This window comes from Psammomys obesus, unplaced genomic scaffold, assembly GCF_907164565.1.
Source record: "Psammomys obesus unplaced genomic scaffold, mPsaObe1.curated_primary_1811, whole genome shotgun sequence".
In the NCBI taxonomy this organism is placed as follows: Eukaryota; Metazoa; Chordata; class Mammalia; order Rodentia; family Muridae; genus Psammomys; species Psammomys obesus.
Window position 1 is genome coordinate 33,342,807 of NW_026585895.1, and position 7,122 is coordinate 33,349,928.

General features: G+C 43.4%; 1 non-coding gene across 1 annotated transcript; it reads left to right on the forward strand.

The window, feature by feature from the left end:
• The first annotated feature begins 2,706 nt into the window (after positions 1-2,706).
• Positions 2,707-2,847, forward strand: LOC129671835 (small nucleolar RNA SNORA29). The gene has a single exon (XR_008719423.1). It is a non-coding gene; the product is annotated as a small nucleolar RNA SNORA29 (small nucleolar RNA).
• The last annotated feature ends 4,275 nt before the right edge of the window (positions 2,848-7,122 follow it).

Consider the following 7,122-nt stretch of genomic DNA (forward strand, 5'->3'; position numbering starts at 1 on the left):
TATCTCTGAGCACTTTCTCCAGTGGATTCATCCATTGTCATGGCCTCTGTTAGTACGTGCAGAAAGGAACTTGGGGAGGCCACGGAGGAATGCTGCTTAATGGCTTGCTCCCCCTGTGTCTTAGCTATTTTTCTATTGCTGTGGCAAAGCACCATAACCGAGGCAACTTCTAAAAGAAAGAATTTATTTGGGGGGCTTGTTTACAGTCTCAGAGAGTGAGTCCATGACCACCATGTCCGGGAGCACAGCAGTAGGCAGGCAGACACGGTTCTAGAGCAGTAGCTGGGAGAGAGGGGAAGGGACCGAAGGGGATGGGCTGAGCCTGCCTGCACGGGCTTTTGAGATCTCAGAGCTCATTGCTAATGACATACCTTCTCAGCAAGGCTACACCTCCTAATCCTTTCCAAAGAGTTTTATCAATTGAGGTCAAAGTATTCAACTGCATGAGCCTATGGGGTCCATTCTAACCCAAACCGCCACACTCTGGCTTGTTCAGTCAGTGACCCCCTCCTACATAACCTAGTGCCAACCACCTACCCAGGGGTGGCACTGCCCTCAGGGGGCTGGGCCCTCCCATTTAATCGTCAATCAAGAAAATGCCTCTCAGACTTGCTCATGGGTCAGTCTGATGAAAACAATTTCTCACCCAAAGTTTCCTCTTCCAGTGACTCTAGCGTCTGTAAAGTTGACAAGGGGGAAAAAATAAGTACAGTGAGAAAAATATTTACAATCTACCCGACTACCTTTCTTACTAGACAAAGGAGCATTTCAAATTGATTCAAACATCCTAAAATAGTAAAATAGAAGCAAAAAGGGAAACGATATGAATTCACACTGTATAGGAAATATATATAATAAGTAAAACGAATGGCGGAGCAACCAGAAACTGACATAAGAAAAGAAAGAATTTGGACTCTAACATCATACTTTGTATAAAAAAATCGACAAAATTAAAAAAAATCTATATTATGTGAGAGTTGAGCCGATAAAACACAAGAAAGCGATGTGTTTGTGACTTCGGACAGGCAAAGCTCTGACATCAAAAGCATAGCAACCACCTAGAAAAGTCAGGGGCACTGTACTCTACCAAAAAGTAAAAACCTTTCTGCATCAAAGGATGTTAGTAAGAAAGTGAACAGAGAACTAACTGAAGGGAAAAAAAAATCACAAGTCTGCCAAGGCCTTGGTATACAGAACACGGAGAATGCTTGCAACTTAACAGCAAAAGACAAGACAATGTTCAAATCGACCAAACATTTTGATATCTATGCTTCAAAGAAGAACAGTGGCTAATAAGAACATGAAAAGCTGCCAAAATTGACTAGCTGTTGGAGAATGCAAACAAAAACTGCACTGGGGTAACCACATGCACGCAGATGCTACTAATTTTTAAGAAGAAAAACAAGCATCAGGGGAATGTGCAGGGTTATAATCTCATATCACTGAGGCAAAGCCAGCCGGGCAGTCTCTGTGGAAAGCAGTCACGGTGCCTCGAAACAGCAAATGTGAAATTACCACATGGCCCAGCAGTTTTACCCTTCCAGAGACTCAGATGCAGGGAATGTAGTTCGGGCTGTAGAGTGCTTGCCTAGCAGAACCGTATCTCTGGATTCTATCCCCAGCATTCAGGAGGTAGAAGCAAGTCAATCAGACGTTCAAGGCCACCCTCAGCTATATAAGGAGCCAGCTTAGACACCAGAGACCCTGCCACAAACAAACATGGTCTCACGTCATTATTCAGAGCAAGGGCGGGCATAGAAAGCCCTTATATTTACAGAGGACTGAGAACTGTAATAATCTGTGGGTATAGACATGTGCCCATTGAAAGCACAGTTTGGTAGTATGTTCATTTAGCAAAGCAACAGTATATACAGTAGATTATTCACCTACAAGAGTAACAAAGTCTTGAAAGATGTTTCAGATGGATGAAAATATGCAAAGCAGAAGACTTTCATAAGGGTCACGTGTTATTTGATTCTAGTTATTGAAAACATCTGTATTTGTGGTTGCCAGGGACTCGTATGTGGATCTAGGGTGGGGATGGTGACTGCTAATGCACAAGATATTTCTTGTTGGGGTGTAGTTTTGGTTATAGCACTGCTATCAGGACTTAACCACTGGCCACAGCTCCACAGCCACACAAGGAAAAATCAGCTACCACAAAATAAGGCAAGCTTACGTGAAAAAAAAAAAAATGTCCACAATATGTTTTTAATGTATCACAATTACAAATATATGTAACACCAAATGATATGTATGTACATATATTTTATAGATATTATATTTAAAGTATGTTAAAGAAAAGCCTTTAAAACCCTGAGAACAAAGTTCCCTAGAACTCACTATGCTACCCTGGATTTGATTTCTCTTTTTCAGTTTTGTTTAACATGTGTTCCTCGTGTACTAATTTACAAAATATGTTCCTTCCTGTATCTGCTAAGAGTGTGCATCATTTTGAACCTAAGGAGAAAAAGGTGGATGTTGGAAGGAAGAGAGCTGTGTTGGTGAACCGGAATCCTGCCACTCAGAAGCTGACGCTGCCTGTGAGGAATGAGCCGTGGCTGGCAGCACAGGGCATCACTGACTTCATGGCCACAGTGGCTTTCTGGGCACACCTCACTGAATCTGAGCTGTGTACTTTTCTGTGGCCCCTGGAGAGCAGGCTCCTATTTTGTCAGTGGCTCTGTCCCCAGGAACCAGCTCAGGCATTGCACAGGCAATAGTTGTTTCCTTTCCTTACAGAGTACAGTGACTATGTGTATGGACTAAATTTAAATTGCCATGCTCTGGAGAGAGGGGGCTTCTCAGTGTCCTCTCTTTCTCTACAAAATGGCTGACTATATCACCTCTGATGTTTGACACTATGTTACGTGTGGTAAAACCACTTGTAAGGATTTTTATCCCCCATCCTTTAATGCTAAATGCATCTGTGTCTTCCCAAATTGACGGAGTAAGTAGTGATTTCTTCTCTAATATGGTGACAGATGTGGTGCTGCTGTTAATTACACAGTTAAAACCTGAAATAAAATTGATCTCCTCTTAAACTATAATTAATTTTCTATACGTTTTGGTTTGCTCACAAGTTTAAGCATGGGTAATTTCACCTCTCTAATTAAAAACAAAGCGAAAAGCCAATAGTTGTTTGTAATTGGTCTCTGCTACTCTGTGGGTTCTTTTTCCCACCCCTTAGCCCTACCCCCGCCCACCAGGTTTTACCCCCTAACTTTAGATGGGAGAGAAACCGAGAGAGGGGGGAGAGAGGAATTAGGAAAATCCCTGAATCTATTTTTTTTTCCCTTTTATTTCTTCTTCGACCACAGCTACTAACAAACCACAACCAACCTCCCTAAACAACCAACAACCCAAGTCTGTCTCTCTGGCCCTTACATTTATGTACCCTCTGAGAAGTTCCCAGAATTCCAAATGTCACACAATCACGGAAATTATCTGCAGCTGGCAAAACTGCTAGAGCAGGAGGTAAACCATAGTCGGCTGCTGAGAACAGTTCCTAACAGCTCCACAGCCCTACACCTGGGACGAAAACGAAAGCACATTCTTTTGTTTGTTTGTTTGTTTGTTTTTAAAAGAAATCAAAATTCCAGAATTCTCAAAAATGTAGCTACAGTTGTTTTCTAATCTGAAGTGAAGCTGAGACAGAAAAGGGCAAAAACCTCTTTTCTTTCTTTCTTTTTGGTTTTGGTGGGGAAATGTCAACAGGGTGAAGTGGGATGTTGACTAAACATGGACATTATTATTATTACTATTATTATTATTATTATTATTATTACTATTATTATAGGCAGCTTCCTCACCGGTTATCTCATGCTGGCCACAGACTGCTGGGATCGCGTACTTGTGCCACTACGAGGATCTAGCCGCAAGTCTTTTAGCTAGGATGGGATCTAGACACACCATACACAGGTACTGAAATATCACACTTGGTTCTGTTGCTCTCCTTGTGGAGCTCCTGTCCCCTCCAGGTCTTTCTATCTCCTTTTTCTTTCATAAGATTCTCTGCACTCAGCCCTCCCCTATCAGTGGACTGGGGGAGGGGCATGGGAGGAGAAAAGGAAGGGAGGGAGGGAGGGTGGGATTGGAGAGGACGAGGGAGGGGGATACAGCCCGGATACAAAGTGAATGAGCCGTAATAAATTAAAAAATAAATTAAAAAAAAATCGCACATTGCCCTGCAAATATGTACAATCACTGTCTCAAAGAATAACTAACCTAAATGGGTACCTAAGACCCAAGAGTGATGGAAGGAAAAGAATATTAGCCACCAGGAATACTGCCTTGTCTCCAGAGGCCAGCCACACCTCTAGACTACAGAGTGACAATACAGGCTGTCCGGAATTAGGGAAGGTACAAGCAGCCTCTGTTCTCCAGTCACAGTGGCTTTTAAAAAGAAAGCCAAGAATGGTTTGCTCTATTTTAATACTTAGTTGAGCGGGATCAAGAGGTAACTGTTGGCCACTGTCACACGCCTCAGCTGGCTGCGGCATGGCTGCATGGGGCAGATGGTCCAGGCACCGGGAAATGCCAGACTCACGGTTTCAGGCCAGGCAGGACTTGCAATTGCTTTAAATTCTTTCTTTTCTCTGAATTCTGCTCAGTTCAAACAAAATCGACACATCACACATCCAGACAGGCAGGGAGCGATCTGAGAGTTCCTGTTGAGGCAGGCAATCCTGTCAGGCTGTCCATCACAGGTCCTGTGTGTGTATGTGTGGGGGGGGGGCAGTGTTTGTGAGTGTGTGCATATATGCACATGTGTTGTAGGTTGAATATAAAATAGGATGGTGTCTTTTTGTGTGTGTGTGTGTTTGTGTGTGTTTTCAAGACGAGTTTTCTCTGTGTAGCCTTGGCTGTCCTGGTACTCACTCTGCAGGCCTCAAACTCAGAGATCCACCTGCCTCTGCCTCCCTCGTGCAGAGATGAAAGGCATCAGCCACCGCTGCGTGGCAGTGCTTTCCTTATGTTCATAGTCTAGAGTCCAAAAGACATCAGCCTCATGTTGATACTCACAAATCACGGTTCACAGCAAACCCAAGGCCTGTGGAGCGTAAGACCTGCAAGTGAAGAATGGCTTTCATCTGTAAGTGTTAGGGAAAGGATCCGAAAGATCCAGAGATGAAAACATGTGATGTCCAACTTCCGTGTCTACGTGACGGTATTGGAATCTGACCACTCCCACGTGTTTCCTTATTGTCTGCGGCCACTTGAGCAGGTTTGGGTACAGACAGTTACTCTATGGCTCACAAGCTCACATTACCATCTTTCTGAAAAACTTCAGTAAGCCCTGCTCTAGAAGAATTGTGTGTGTGCATGTGTGTGTATGTGCTCATGGGGAGGGAGCATGTTCACATGTGTGCATTTGTGTGTGGAAGCCAGAGGTCAGTCTTCAGTATAGTTCATCTAAGAGTCCATCTACCTTTTCTGACCCCAGGCCTCTCTTTGGGCTGACCGGAAGTTGTCGAGTAGGTAAGGCTGGCTGGCTCGTGGTCCCCCAGAATCGCCTGTCTGTACCTTGGCAGCCTTGGGATGACAAGGGCTGGACACCACGCTTGGCTTTTTGCATGGATTCTGGGGATTTGAATTGAGATCCCCGTCTTTGCCAACTGAACCCTCCCCCCATCCTAGAGAAATTGTTTCTCATGATGCATTTTCTCATCTGCACATCATCGGAGTGTATGTTTACACTGATTTGTTGAACGCCTGGGGAAAAGAGGTATGTGGCAATGCCACGGGCTCTACCGCAGCTCCCACACACTGTAGAACCCATGCTGCTCCTCTGGCCTCTGTGCCTTCTACCCTGGAGCTCCCTGCCCAGTCATTCTGGGACCCCTGGAACAGCTTTTCCTGACCACCTGTGGTGGGATGCACTGTCCTTGGTTCTTAGTCAAGGCACAGGGATGCAGGTAAGTTTTCTTGCCTTGGATGTAAAGACAAGCTTCTGAGAAACATCTTTCATGCTGCAGGTCCCTTGTGGAGTCAGGCTGATAGTCTCTTCTGTAGGTTTTGCCTGAATCACACCAGTCCTGTTTCCCTTCCTCTGGGTACTCTTTGCCTCATTCCCTTTAAACCTTAAGGTAAGAACTAGGCTGGTGGCCAGCAAGCTCCCCCTGTTTCTGTACCTGACACTGTTGGAGTTGCAGATGCATATGGCCACGCCAGGCTTTTTATGTGGGTGCTAGGGATTTGAACTCAGGGCCTCATGCTTACAACCAGATCCACGTGTTTATCCACTGAGCCATCTGATCAGCCCTTGCAAAACTATTTTTAATTTTATCTGTTCATTGGGATTGTCATCTTAGTGACAAGGTATGAAAACCCTCATCCTTCAGATTCTAGAAGGTGAACACAATTATCTTAAAGTTAGAAGCAATGTGTCATATTATTTTCACTCAGATTTATAATCTCCAGGAGTTAAATGATAATACAAACCCACAACATTTTCTTTAAAAAACAATTTTCTACAACAAAGTTACTTTTATTTTTTTCTTTAAATTTTATAATAATAATCATGGTCATTTTGAATGTTTTAAATAATACATGAAACGTCAAGGAAAAGATAAAAATAGCTCAAAATTCTACCATTCACATCATAAACCAGTGGCTCTCAACCTTCTTAATGCTGCGACATTTTGACATAGTTCCCCATGTTCTGGTGACCACCCCCCCCCTCCAAAACCATAACTGTAATTTTGCGACTGCCATGAATTGTAATTTAAATATCTGACATGCAGGCTACCTAATATGCAATCCCAAAGGGATTTCAATGCACAGTCAGGGAACCACTGTGTAAACATTTTAACCGTTCCTGCCTGTTTTCCAACCCTTTATGAGTCAAGGAGTGAGCCTGATTGCCACAAAGTTGTCAGGTCCCAAAATCAAACTAAACTCACTATTTAATTGAATTTGTTTTTTAATTGTAAAGCCAGGCTTGTCTTTGGCTGTGATAACGGTTGAGTCCTCATGTTCATATACAAAGCCTCAATTGTTTAAAATCATTTTAAGATCTTTGAGGGCTCAAGATGACATCCTTAACATAATTAACTGAGTGACACACTAGTTTAATTAATAAAGCAATGAAGAAAAGCCAGCAGCTGGCTTCAAGTGGGG